Raw genomic sequence first — 14274 nt, 5'->3', positions numbered from 1 at the left:
GGTTGTGCATATTGTTGCATTTGTTGAGGTAGGTATGGTAGATAACTATGAGGTTGCTGCCCTATGAGGTGGTTTTGTGGGGGTGCTTGGGCATACTGTTGATGTGAAGATTGCGGCTAGAATGGTGGTAATGCAGATGATGCATGTGCTATGCTTTGGGAATATATACCATGCCCAATATATGTGGGTTGCACACCTGGTTGAAAGTAGGACTAATTTGGAGTAGGTGCAAGGTAGTTAATTTATGGCAAAGTGTTTACTGTAGAGAACTATAGTGGTGATGCATTTGGGCTATTGCCTAGAGGTGGCATGGAGAAATAGTTGGTAAGGGGTGGGAGTGAATAGCTATGTGAAGCAGTGGATGACAGTGTCAAAGGTGTGAATGTGACTACAGTGCTATGGGGAAGACTAATGATAGGTGCCTGTGTCATAGCAAAATTCCAAGGTCCCAAAGGAAAAGTGGCTGAAGAGCTTTAGCTAGTTACAAAGGGGTTGATAGTGATGTTTGGTGGGATGGAGGATGAGGTATTGGACCCTAATGGTGGTATTTGAGTAGAAAATGGACTAGATGTAATATGGGGTGGAAATAAAAAGGTATTGCTACTAGATGCAAATGGAGGATTTGGTGAAGAAAAAAAATGAGTGGTGGAAATAGATGCAAATGGTACACTTGAGGTTGGTTGAGATGTAGTATGCACTACTGGTTGAGTGAGAGTGGGATGAGTGTTCTGTGCAATGGGAACTGGCACCTGGGTCGAGGGGATATTTGGGTCCACTAGTTCTACCTAAGGTGGTTGCCATCCAAACAATGGGTGAGTAGGATCTGCTATGTTGATAGGTGGTGGACATCCAAACTCAAAGACACCAACATTGTCTCATAAGAAATTTTCCATGATGGTTTCCTTGTTGCAATCTATGATGGCATTTACGATAGTAGCATGACCAGGTTGGTTCATGAAAGCCTCAATATCTATGGATGATCTTGGTTGTTCTAGGATTTGCAGTGGTGGGTCTGATGGTGTCATGGATACCACAGAGTATGGCTAAGCTCGAGATGTATTACCACTATGACTAGGATCCATGTCTTTTTTCCATGTGTGCCTACCAAAATGTGTGGTGGGTGGCATGAAAGGATGCTTCTCCTAAATGCTGTAAGGGATGATACTAAGGGTACTTAAAGGATATGGTACTAAGTGCAAGAAGATTGTGTGTTTCTAAAATATGAATGTGGAAAATGTGATGGTGATGCAAAAGGTGTGACCCTAACCTTTGGCTCAAGGTGATGCGGGACACCAAAAGCAACCTATTCCTAGCAAAGTGTTGTGTTTCAAGGATACTCAGGATGATGAGAGATGTGATGTAAAGATTTTTCTAAGTGAGTGAGGAAATAACGCTAAGATTTTAACAAATGCAGGTGGAGGATTCTTTTTCAACAACCTAAGATGAAAGGAGATGGTCTAACTTCAAATGCTTGAATGGGATAGTGTGATTCCTAGATGAGAGATTAAACCTATAAGTGTGTAAGTGTGTGCAGAAAAAAGGAAGGACCTAATTAGAATGAGTAACAATAGAGTCGTCGATAAGACTTGTATTAACACCATGTTGAAGGGTTAGGTTTTGGATTTTGTAGTCCCATTCAGTTTGCAATGCTACTTCAGCTCTGTCTTTCTCAATTTGATCCAATTTAGAAATCCTAGGGTTGGGGGTATGATTCTTATGTTCTACTTCAATTTCCTTATAGGCTAGTATTTTAGGAAGCTTAGCCTTCTTAAACTTAGTCTTAGGATGGCTTGACATGAGATACTTCTAAGGATTAAGAATCACAACCATGGGGTTCTTTAGAGGCAGTGACTATGCTAAGTATGCCCTATGCTAGGATTGACCAAGTTTGGCAAACATTCATTCAACGAGTAAAAGATCAAACAATAGATAAGAACAACTAGATAGAAGTTTTGATTCCCAAAATGTGATACTTGCACCAATGAGTGTGTATGTTTTTACAAATGTTTTGAGCAATCACTTCAAGCACATAAACATCATAGATGGTTGGCTACAAAGCTGATAGTTGGTACATGAGACCCAAATCTGTAGATGAAACCAAAAAGATGTCACATAGCCGAGAGGAGTGGTAACCAACTTCTCCTCTTTCACTTCTCAAGGGTATAAAGTTCCTTGAGGCATAGCCCGAGCGACAAAATCTTGATCCCAAGAGAGGTGTCTTTTGATTCATCTCCTGATCTTTATACTCTATTGGAACACTGGAGTTGAGGTCGTTCCAAGGGGTGATGAAATCCCCAAGTAGGCCTCCTAAAACTTAAACAAGATTTTGGATCCTAATATTATGCACCCAAGATGGCCTCAAAAGACAACAAGGGGAGAGAAGACTTGGATGATCTTGGGCTAAAAGAAAGAGTTCTTTTCCAATTGACGCTTAAGTTTTTTGATCTAGACTTTTGAAAACACACGTGATTTAAGATGCAAAGGTTCAATTCCAACTTGAAATGAACCAATAAAAGAGAAGTGATCAAAGAATGAATACACCAAGAAGATTTAGGGTCAACAAAAAGTAAACTCGTGCGCCCAGAGGCCTTCCATGTCAAGTATCAATTGATTTTTCTTTAAGGCATTCAAGATTGAGTGTGATTTTGTTTTAAGCCCAAAATAAAGATGTGGGTAAAGTTTGATTTCAAGCACGTGCCTGGAGGCCCTCCACGTCAATTGATTCTTGTTTAGTTTTAAAGCCCAAACTTGAAGTGTGATCGATTTAATCTAGATTTTTGGACATTCAAGAAATCTTATAAGTTAAGACAAACCCTCAACAACTAATTAAGTAGAATTCGATCATGGAACACTTAACACTCTCTTAGGTAGACCCATCCCCATATATGGCACTAATATTGCAACCAATGGTTAGAATGATGGGTGATTAAAGAGGTTGAGTCCAATGAAAAACTACTCAATTTGACTCTTGTTACCAATTTAGTAAGTGTTCAAAAATCAAACTTGCCTAAGTTGCATGCAAAAGAGAGATTTGTTTGTTCTTTTTAATGCACCAAAATGAAGTGTTTGGTTTGTGGGGTTTTTAGACATACAAGTTCATTTTTACAATTTGCAAAGACAAATGATAATGAATTTGACAAGACCAACAAAAAAAAGGGAGCATTCCCAGAGAGAAAATGCGAGAAAGAGCATTCTTGTGAGGGTACCCTTGTTCCCACAAGCGGGTTTGTAACCCTGCTGGAGTTCCTGTTCGTGGGAATGACAATCCCACCATGAATTTGGATCGCGAGAATGACAAGAAAGACTATTAGAAAGAATTAAAGCTACAAGCCAAAAACTCGAGAGCTCTTTTTGACAGAGTGATCCCACAGGTTTATGCCCTTACAACATTCCCGCAAGCGAGAATGATGATACCATCGACAAAAAAATTTATTACAGTCTCGAGAAGTTTAAGCTAGGAAATGGTAAGGCAGGAATGACGATCTTGCTATTTCTGAGGTGTGTTCCCACTGGAGAATTTTTTAGCAGGGATGAAGAGGCTTGTTTGATGATATGTGGTAGAAGCTGTGTGTTGATGAAGTGTGAACTTGCAATCGTGGGTTTGCATTCCCACCGAAGAATAGCAGCATTCCCACGTCACGAGATTGCATTTTTGTGGTCATAGGGATGCAAAAAAATTTGTGTTTTTGACTGTTCGCTGGGTGAAAATCGAGGACAGGGTTGGGAGCACATTCTTGAGGTGTTCAAAGTGGTCCTACAAGAAAAATCAAAGGTAACACAAATAAAAGATATTGCCATTAATGTTAGCTTTGCATGGTTAATCAAAACATAAAAATGAGAAATAAGCATGTAAAACTAGCATGAATGAAGATTAAAAATGACACTTGCAAGGTCCCACTGGGCATGCCAAAATGTATACACTAATATGTTAGCAAGAAACATTAATCTATTTAAAAACAAAAGCATTAACTAACAAAACTAGTATAAACTTTAGATGAGACAAAGTGAGGTCCTCAAATGAGAATATGAGCCATGGATAGGTTCTCTCAATGAGGATGACCACTTGATTAGTAGATGTGTCCTTTGATATGGATTTGGGATGTATGCTCAAACTTCAAAATGCTTCAATGGAGATGGATTTGAGATTTTTGGTGTGGATATGTGAAAATGGTATGAACTTGGCTTCTCAAACTGACATGGTAACTTTAGCTCAAAGGATTGTGATTGAAATGGATTGGGAGGGGATTCCTTAAATAGGCAAAGGGCTTGAGGGATGGAGAGGTAAGATGCAAGGATGGAAAGATGGTGAGGGAGGGCTAGAATGCACTTAAAGGGAAGCACATGGATTGTTCTAGTTTAGCACCAATGGGGAGGTGACACTTGTCATAAGGACGATGAGTGTGAGAGGATAGGATAAGGTTTGGTCAAAGGCTTGATGAGGGTGGTTGAGGATGTAAGAGTCATGATTGAGGATGTAAGAGCCATTCATGGCTTTGTAAGAGCTTTTATGGCTTGGTTGTTGGGATATTTTGAGGGGAGACTTTGGTTTGGATTAGGAGAGTCTTAAGCTCATTTAGGATTGTGCAAATGATTAGGGGATGGGTCAGGCTTGGGTTAGGATTAGATTAGGGATGTTAGATATGTGCAAGTGGACGATATTGATGAGGGTGGGTGAGTTAGTGGCTAAGCTTAGTTAGTATGGGTGAATGGGGTGGATTAGGCTAGATGGAGGATTTAGGATAGTTTAGGGGTTATTAGATTTGAGGGTTTTATTTATTAAAGTGATTTTAATAAATTTGGAATTTAGAATTAGATAGGAGAATAGGATTAATTGATAAATAATGGGTTATTTGATTTATCAATTAGGACTATAGATGATTAATAAAATTAATCAGCTAGGGGGTGGCAAAGGATTAATTAAATAGGAGTTTAATTAATGATGCCTTTAGAGATAGCTAAATAGGATTACCGAAGTGGTGTAATTAGATTTAGGTGTCTACACTTCCAATCATGGATTCTATGCACAAACACTTTGTATATTCAAAGACTCTTATCCATGATAATAACTTCTCTATTGTGGATCACATGATTGAACTATCAGCTAAAGTGCAAATTTCCATTCATACATACAAGGTATTGAAATTTCATGATTTTTAAAATCCCAAAGCCTATAATCAAATTCATTAATGTCATATCTAAAAAATACACATTTCTTTGATGTAGATTCTAGCTTGGTTCTATTTTTAGAATATATGTGGGTAAAAGCTTCACAACTAAAGGTAATGTTTGAAATTTAGGTAATGTGAAGTCAGTGTTAACCAAGCTACTTCATGGTACCTAAGTGATTCAATGTTTACCAAGTTGCATAATATCTACCAAGCCACCAATGCAGACTAAGTTCAATACTACCTGAAAGTGATCAATATGGATTGAGCTTCTATATCTACCAAGAACATGATGATTCCAAGTAGTGAGTGGATGTCGAGTATCAGAACGTCACTGAGTTAGTCTTCAGAACCCAAGTGTCTTCATGTGGACCGACTTTGTAATATTTGTGTTAACTTGTGTCATGGATGACTTTGTAATTTTGTAAATTGGATTGGTATATACATGTGATGTATTGTATCATATCCAATGTATGGAAAAGGAAGAAAAGTGCAAGAATGTGAATGTGTAAGCTTATGTATTATGAATGTAGCAGATAAAGAATTATAAAGGCCATATTACTACAAGGAGCAGTAGTGAAAAATAAAGGTGATTAGTACACTAAGGAATATCTATCAGTAAACTTAGTTGCAAATTAGAGATCTATTGCTTCATCTTAACAAGTTAACTAGTCAAAATCCTTTAACAAGATTGACCTAATAGTCTTTTCTAAATATCTTTATCAAGTGCATACTTCATTGTATGTTTGTAGGTCCTCTCACAAGGTGGACCTAGCAGTCCTATTTGCTCCTAACATAGAAGATCATTAGAAGTGATCAATATAAGCCCTAATAGGCGAACTTTATGCTATAGTACTAAAGTTTTTGGGTATCATCCCCACTCGAATTTTACTTTCTATTTGGAAGGTTTCTAGGTCACCAATTCTTTATGTTCAATGTTATGGATGCTTTCATGTTTTCATTTCTCATGCATGCAATTAGATTAGATGTGATGAATTAAATGCTAATTGGTTTATTGGATTAAGAATTGAAATTGTTAAATTTTTAGAAGTTATTGATTCACCCCTCCCCTCTTGATAACTTAGCATAGTCTTGAATATTTCCAACACCTAGAACCCCTAAGGACAAATGTCAACATCAAATATGTCAAAAGGGGTTATTGGTTATCCCATGACTAGTTTCAAACCATATGAACAAGTGTAATGTATCCCTAGGGTTCCTAGGACCCATAGGGACATATGTTAACATTAAATGTGTTGAAAGTGACCATAGGTTTCAACCCATATGAACAAGTGCAATGTGTCCCTAGGGATTCTAGGACCCTTAGGACCATATGCCATTATGAAATGTGTCAAAAGGGGTCATAGTTTATCCATGATCCCTTTCAATCCATGTGAATTAGAAAAATGTGTCCCTAAGGGTACTAGGACCCCTAGGAACATTTTTCATCATCAAATGTGTCAAAAGGGGTCATAGGTAGTCCAACGACCCCTTTTCACCTAGATGAAAAAGTGAAATATATCCCTAGGGGTCTTAGGACTCCTAGATATGTCATCATCAAATGTGTCAAAATGGCTCATAGTTCATCTAATAACCCATTTCAACCCATATAAATAAGAACAATGTGTTTCTAGGGGCCCTAGGAGCCCTAGGGACATATGTTATCATTAGTTGTGCCAAAAGAGATCATAGGTTATCGAATGACCCCTTTCAAACCATATGACCAAGAAAAATATGTTCCTAGGGGTTCCATGACCCCTAACTACATATGTCATCATAAAATATGTTGAAAGGGGTCATAGGTTCTTTTATTACCCCTTTCAATGCATATGAACAAGTGTAATGTGTCTGTAGGGGTCCTAGGACCCCTAGTGTCATATGTCATCATCAAATGTGTTGAAAGGGGTCATAGGTTATCCTATGACCTCTTTTTATCCATATTAAAAAGCATAATGTGTCTATAGGGATCCTGGGACCCATACAGATATGTCATCATCAAATATGTCAAAAGGGATCATTGTTTATTCTATGACAACTTTCAACCAATATGAACAAGCGAGTGTCCCTAGGTGTCCTAGGACCCCTGGGGACATAAGTCTTCATCAGATGTCTCAAAAATAGTCATAGATTATTCAATGACCCCTTTAAACCCATATAAACAATCAAAATATGTTTCTAGGGGTCCTAGGACCCCTATAGACATATGTCATCATCAAATATATTGAAAGGGGTTGTAGGCGATCCAAGGACCCCTTTTGATGCATATGACCAAGAAAAATGTGTTCCTAAGGGTCCCAAGACACCTAGGGACATATGTCAATATCAAATATGTCAAAATGAGTCATAGGTTATGTTATGACCCCTTTCAACCCATATAAATAGATAATATATGTTCCTAGGGGTCCTAGGACCCCTCAAGGCATATGTCGTCATCAAATGTGTCAAAATAGGTTATAGGTTATCCAATGATCCCTTTTGACCCATATGAACAAGTGAAATATGTCCTTATGATTCTTAAGACCCCTAGGAACATATATGTCATCATCAAATGTGTCAAAACAAGTCACAAGTTATTCAATAACAACTTTCAACCCATATGAACAAAGAAATTTTTTTCCTAAGTGTCTTAGGATTCCCTAGAGACATATGTCATCATCAAATGTGTTGAAAGTGGTCATAGGTTATCTAATGACCCCTTTTGATCCATGTGAACAATCAAAATGTGTTTCTAGAGGTCTTAGGACCCCAAAGGACATAAGGCATCATCAAATGTATCAAAAGGGGTTGTACTTGATCCAATGATCCCTTTCATCACATATGACCAAGACAAATGTTTTGCTAAGGGTCCCAGGATGCCTATGGACATATGTCATCATCAAATGTGTCAAAATGAGTCATAGATTATGTTGTAACCTCTTTCAAATCATATAAACAAATAAAATGTGTCCCTAGGGGTCCTAGGACCCATCGGGGCATATGTCATCATGAAATGTGATGAAATAGATCATAAGTTATCCAATGACCCCTTTCAAACCATATGAACAAGTGAAATGTGTCCTTATGGGTCCTAATACCCCTAGGGACATATGTCATCATCAAATGTGTCAAAATAGGTCATAGGTTACCCAGTAATTACTTTCAACCCATATGAACAATTGAAATGTATTTCTATGGGTCCTAGGGCCCCTAGGAACATATGTCATCATAAAATGTGTTGAAAGGGGTCATAGGTTATCCAATCACCCCTTTCAACCCATATGAACAATATAAATGTGTCCATAGGTCTCTTAGGGAACCTAGGGACATATGTCATAATCAAATGTGTTGAAAGGGATCATAGAGTATCATATGACGCCTTTCAAAACATATGAACAAATCTAATATGTTCATGGGGGTCCTATGACTCCTAGGGATATATGTCATTATCAAATTTGTCGAAAGGATTCATAAATTATCATATGACCCCTTTAAACTCATATGAACAAGTGTAATGTGTCCCTAGGGGTCATAGGCCTCCTAGCAACATATGTCATTATCAAATGTGTTGAAAGGGATCATATGTTATCCTATGACCTCTTTTGACCCATATGAACAAACATAATGTATCCTTAGGGATCCTAGAATCCCTAGGGACATATGCCATCATCAAATGTGCCAAGATGGGTCATAGCTTATCCTATCACCCCTTTCAACCCATATGAACAAGAAAAATGTGTCCCTAGGGATACTAGCACACCTAGGGACATATGTTGTCATCAAATGTGTTGAAAAGGGTTATAGGTTATCCAATGACCCCTTTCAACCCATATGAATAAATAAAATGTGTTTCTGGGGGGTCTTAAGACCCCTAGGGACATATGTCATCATCAAATATGTCAAAAGGGATCATAGGTTATCCAATAACCCCTTTCAACCCATATGACCAAGCAAAACATGCCCCTAGGGGTCCCAAGAACCCTACAGACATATGTCATTGTCAAATTTATTGAAAAGGGTCATAAATTATCCTATGATCCCTTTCGACCCTTATAAACAAGTGAAATGTGTCTCTAGGGGTCCTAGGATCCCTAGGGGCATATGTCATCATCAAATGTGTCAAAATGGGTCATAAGTTATCCAATAAACCCTTTTTGACCCATATGAACAAGTGAAATGTGTACTTATGGGTCCTAAGACCCCTAGGGACATAAGTCTTCATCAAATGTGTCAAAATGGGTCATAGATTATCCAATAACCCTTTTATCCCATACGAACAAGCCAAATGTGTTCCTAGGGGTCTTAGGACCCTTAGGGACATGTGTCATCATCAAATGTGTCAAAAGGGATCATAGGTTATCTAATGACCTATTTTAACCTATATGAACAAGTGAAATGTGTTTCTAGTGGTTCTAGGACCCCTAGGGGCATATGTCATGATAAAGTATGTCAAAAGTGGTCATAGGTTATCCAATGATCCCTTTCGACCCACATGAACAAGAAAAATGTGTCCCTAAGGGTCCTAGGACCCATAGGAAGATATGTTGTCATCAAATGTGTTGAAAGGGGTTATAGGTTTTCCTATGACTCCTTTTGACCTGTTGGTGTTTAAATATATAGATTTAGAAGAATACCATAATACAAAATAAAGGATATACCTAGGGATTAGCTACTTCCCATTTTCATCAAAATCAATTTAGATCTAGACCAACTAATGAAGCAATAATGCTTCCTACACTTTTGGCTCTGCTAACCAAGGTAGGGTTACCTAGGGATTTCACAATATCTACATATTTTCACAATAAAAATCCCTTCAAGCAATTTGGTCTCTTAATCTTCTTGGAATTGAAAACAAATATTGAACTATAGTAACTAACTATAGACCCAAAAGCTATTATAATAAGTGAATGACCAACATATAATCCATTGTCACAACTTTATATATTAATTTGATTTGAAATATAATTTTTGTTTTTACAAGATTGCTTCAATTTTCACTTTAACTAATGATCAGTGCCTTATCCATTGAGCAAAGAGTCATATTAGTAATTTTTTGATCTATTTAATTGACTTGTAACTAAATATATCAGCTATAACCCTAAATCTCAATCCTATGATATCCCTTCCATACACTTAGAAACCTTATCAATTCATGAAATCATTTACTTAATTGCTTGAAATAAAAGTAACAATGATCTAATATACAACCTATTCAAGCTACATTAGATGAAATGAACTTTGTTTATTTAATCTTAGAATGACAAACATATGAAAATAGTCTCATAATTTAGGACACAAATATTCAATAACTTCCTTTTGCATTAATCTTCTTGAGAATGATTCATGCATTTGATACAAGACTCAAGCTATAACTCAGGATATGCCAAGTATTTCATTCATTCAATATGTTCTTGAGATACAAAATTGAAACAACATCAAAATCAACACAAAAATTTGGACCAACTCTAAAATAGCATTATCACTAAAATGAAATAGAATTCAGATCCTCACTCCACATCTTGGAAATCCTTTTATAGAAACAAGGATTGCAACAAGCTTTAGATGGGAGGTCATATGTGCAAAATCTAGTTACAATTTTTTTTGCATATAAGACAAAACCATTACAAATGTAATACTAAAGATAACCAAAATTTGAGTAGCTATTAATTCTGATAATTGGGATCAGCTCTAAAATTTGCAATAGGAGCAAACCTATAGTAGGTGAACCATAAAAATAAGGTGTCTTTGTCAAATAGTTATCCTCCCTCTTGATATTATTTGACTTTATGCATGCTCAGACGCTATCTCTAGATGGAAAGGCTTTGATCCCAGCTTCAACTTCTCAGATGATAATGTCAGTATCAATGTCTGGCTAGGTGCCATCTCTAATTGTGTTCAGATCCTCTAGGAACTTATTCTACTTTGCATCTATTATTTCCTTTACCTTTGTAGTAAGTTTCCCCATCCTGCTCAATTCTATATAACATATCAATGATATCATATACAACTGTGACATTTGTTTCATTATTAGAATATGCAACAAACCTCAAATGTTTCAGAATTTCAATAAAAGAAAAAGACTATTCCTACCATTCCCTTATGTTCCCATTTTCATCAATGATGCTTGGTACAAATTGGGAGTCCCTGTGGCAATTGTCTTCATTTTATTTTGAACTAATTGTAATTTCCCTAAGAAAAATTATTCAACTCGTTAACTCTATTAATCAGTTTCTAACTAGGATAATTACTCCCTTGGGTAACTCCTTGTTCTATGTTAGCATTGGTATAAGACTATCAAATAATTGTGTAGAGGGGTCCCATGTTGTAAATAAAGGGGATAATAAGAACAATAATGCCTTTGAGCATTGAAACTCAGCTCCCTACAAAGCAATAAAATTTCTATGCACATTTTGTAAATAGTATTTTAGAGCACCTATTTTGTGCATCATCAAGTTCTATATTGTCCTAATTTCTACCTCCTTTGTGCTATCCAACTCATCAATCTCCATTTTTTGACTCACACACACATCTACTACATCAAATTTTGTTTGGGCTTCTTAGTCCCTGACCTCTATAATAGATCTTGTCAAATTTCTCAAATTCCATACCTCATTCTCAAGGTTGGCCATTCTTTGCTCCAATACATATGTCTTTTCTAGCTTCTCTTCATATTTTTCTTATTATTAATGGGCATGTTATATATCTAGTACAACTTATCTTCAAACATATCCATTTTTTCCCCCATTAGTGATGTTGTATTCATCAAGTTGTGTATCTAGTCACTTGAGACAATAGCGACATTCCATAATATCACATTGCATTGGGGTGAATCTCTAATCTCCATAAGATTTGGTTTATTAGATTTAGGAGCCATGCTCCACATTGCCATTATCTTGATGTCTACATTAAAGTGTGACCCTTCTATCTCACTAGAAATGTTTGTCTCCTCAAATGAGACTGATTTATCCTACCTCCTGATCTAGTCAATCATTAATGATGAGATGAGCTCCCATCCTGGAAAAAGTAGCATTTTTCTTCTTTTAACTAGCTCTCTAGCCTCATTAATAGTGAGAGTCTTATTGCTCAGGTCATACTTCTATAGTTTTTGCACCAGTTCAACAATCTTCTCAAGTAAATCTCCTGGTTGTAGCTGTAGTGTAAGTTTATCCTATTTGAATTTAAACAAGAACAACTTGAATTCCTCTAAATTTATGAAGTCATCACCCTTCAAAAATTATTTGTTGCTTAGTTTTATTTGGGATTCATTCATGTTTACCAAATTGTCTTATTAAAAAGTTGTGCCTGATGCTACCAAAATATGATGAGCATCTTGGTAATATTTTCAATTCTTTCTCCCTTACCTTATCTAGGATATCTATAAGATTTTTCTTCCTCCCTTGACCCATGATGAACTTTCAAGTTGATCATTATCAATCTCTATCTCAATTGCATCCTCTTGCTGAGGGGATTGGGGCTCTACTCTGTCCCTTATTTCTATAGATACTTGGAACATGTTTACATCAAAATTTTCTAGGAACCTATCGTACCTATCTAGGTATCTCTCTTAATGGTAGAAACCCTTAAATGAGGGATTTTATATCTTTATTACCTCATCTACCCTCATTATTTCTCTCCACCTTATGGGTTTTCTCCTGTAACCCTTTATCTCTAGATAGTTCATTATCACATCCTCATCCTAGCAAGGCTTGCTATCTAGGAGAGTGTACTTCCTCATTTGTTTGAGGGAATGCCTAACTAAATTTTTTGGGTCATATGTTCTAGCAAGGGCTGAGGTAATCATGAATTCACTCACACATGCATCTATTTCCTTTGTTGCATCCTTTCCTATAACAAAATCCCCTATCTTTGTATTCCTAGAACAAAAGGAACCCTTCTTAATAGTGGGACCTGAGTATTCCCTATTCATCATGATCAATTTCCAAAAGAATTCTAATTGCCCCAACCTCTGGGATATATGTAGGTACTACATGATGAGGTTGAGGGCATCAAAAAATCCTTATTAAGGAAAAATTGTCAAATACAAACAAACTAGCCCAATCATGGCTTAGCCTTCTAACCCAATTTGGGCATGTAGATGGTCTTATTAGCATTCTTATCTCCTAGGGAATCTCTCTATTATGTCATCTAGCATATTAGAAATAGGAAAAGATAAAATCATTATAAAAGGAAATGACACTAGAGTAAGGATAGAACCTCTACCAATGACGAGTCCATAGCAAAAACAATTTCATTGTGCATCACATTAATTATGTGTGTCAAAAATCATACCCCACACCATGGTGTAGATTCTATATTTCTAGGGCCATGATGTAGATATAGCCTAGGGCGTTCATCATGCTATCTAGTCTAATCACTTTATCAATTATGAATATAGTGTACTAGATGTGCCTACTTAAAATATCCAAAGGAATGAAGTTCCCTACCTTCTTTGGTAGCTCACCTTTATCCTTCTTGACCTTGGGAATATTCCTTCTCATGATCTTATGTGTAAAAAATATCTTTTGGTTCATAAATGTCTCATTCATCTTCTCCTCTTCAATAGGCCTTGTCATTGATCCTCCTAGGTTGGAGACTTCAATGAAATTTTCTCTATCTAATTTCTATAGGATACTCATGTCTTTCCTATGAAACCCATGGGTGGTAAGATTAGAAGATTTTATCAAGGCTTTTGTCAAGTCTACATCCACTATTACCTTTGGCATAATCAGTTTTGCTAGATTCCTAATCTAGGGGTTATAGATAGGTGACTTCTCAAATCTATTATTATAGAAATACCAATACGGTTCATTCCCATTTGTCTCAAGTATAGTGGCATCCCTACATAAGTTGTATGTATCCTTGAGAATGTGAGAGTTCATCATCTATACATGGGATGACCATGGGAGGAAATATACCCATTCCCTAGCATACAAGCTAGCCAATTTAGGTTTAGATTGCTCAACACCCTATGAAGCTTCTTCTACATTTACTTGAGCAATTATATTTCCTTCTTTTTGCACCATTTTTTTGAATTTAACTCTTCAAAAAATATCTCTATAACTACAAACTCTAAAAACTCTAGCAACTCTTCATGCTCAATCTTTTTAGCTTCAAATTCTTTGAATGCTATAAT

This window comes from Cupressus sempervirens, chromosome 10 (genome assembly GCF_028749045.1).
Source record: "Cupressus sempervirens isolate cs-2001-9-10 chromosome 10, ASM2874904v1, whole genome shotgun sequence".
Taxonomy (NCBI): domain Eukaryota; kingdom Viridiplantae; phylum Streptophyta; class Pinopsida; order Cupressales; family Cupressaceae; genus Cupressus; species Cupressus sempervirens.
Note: the sequence above shows the minus strand (reverse complement) of the source record.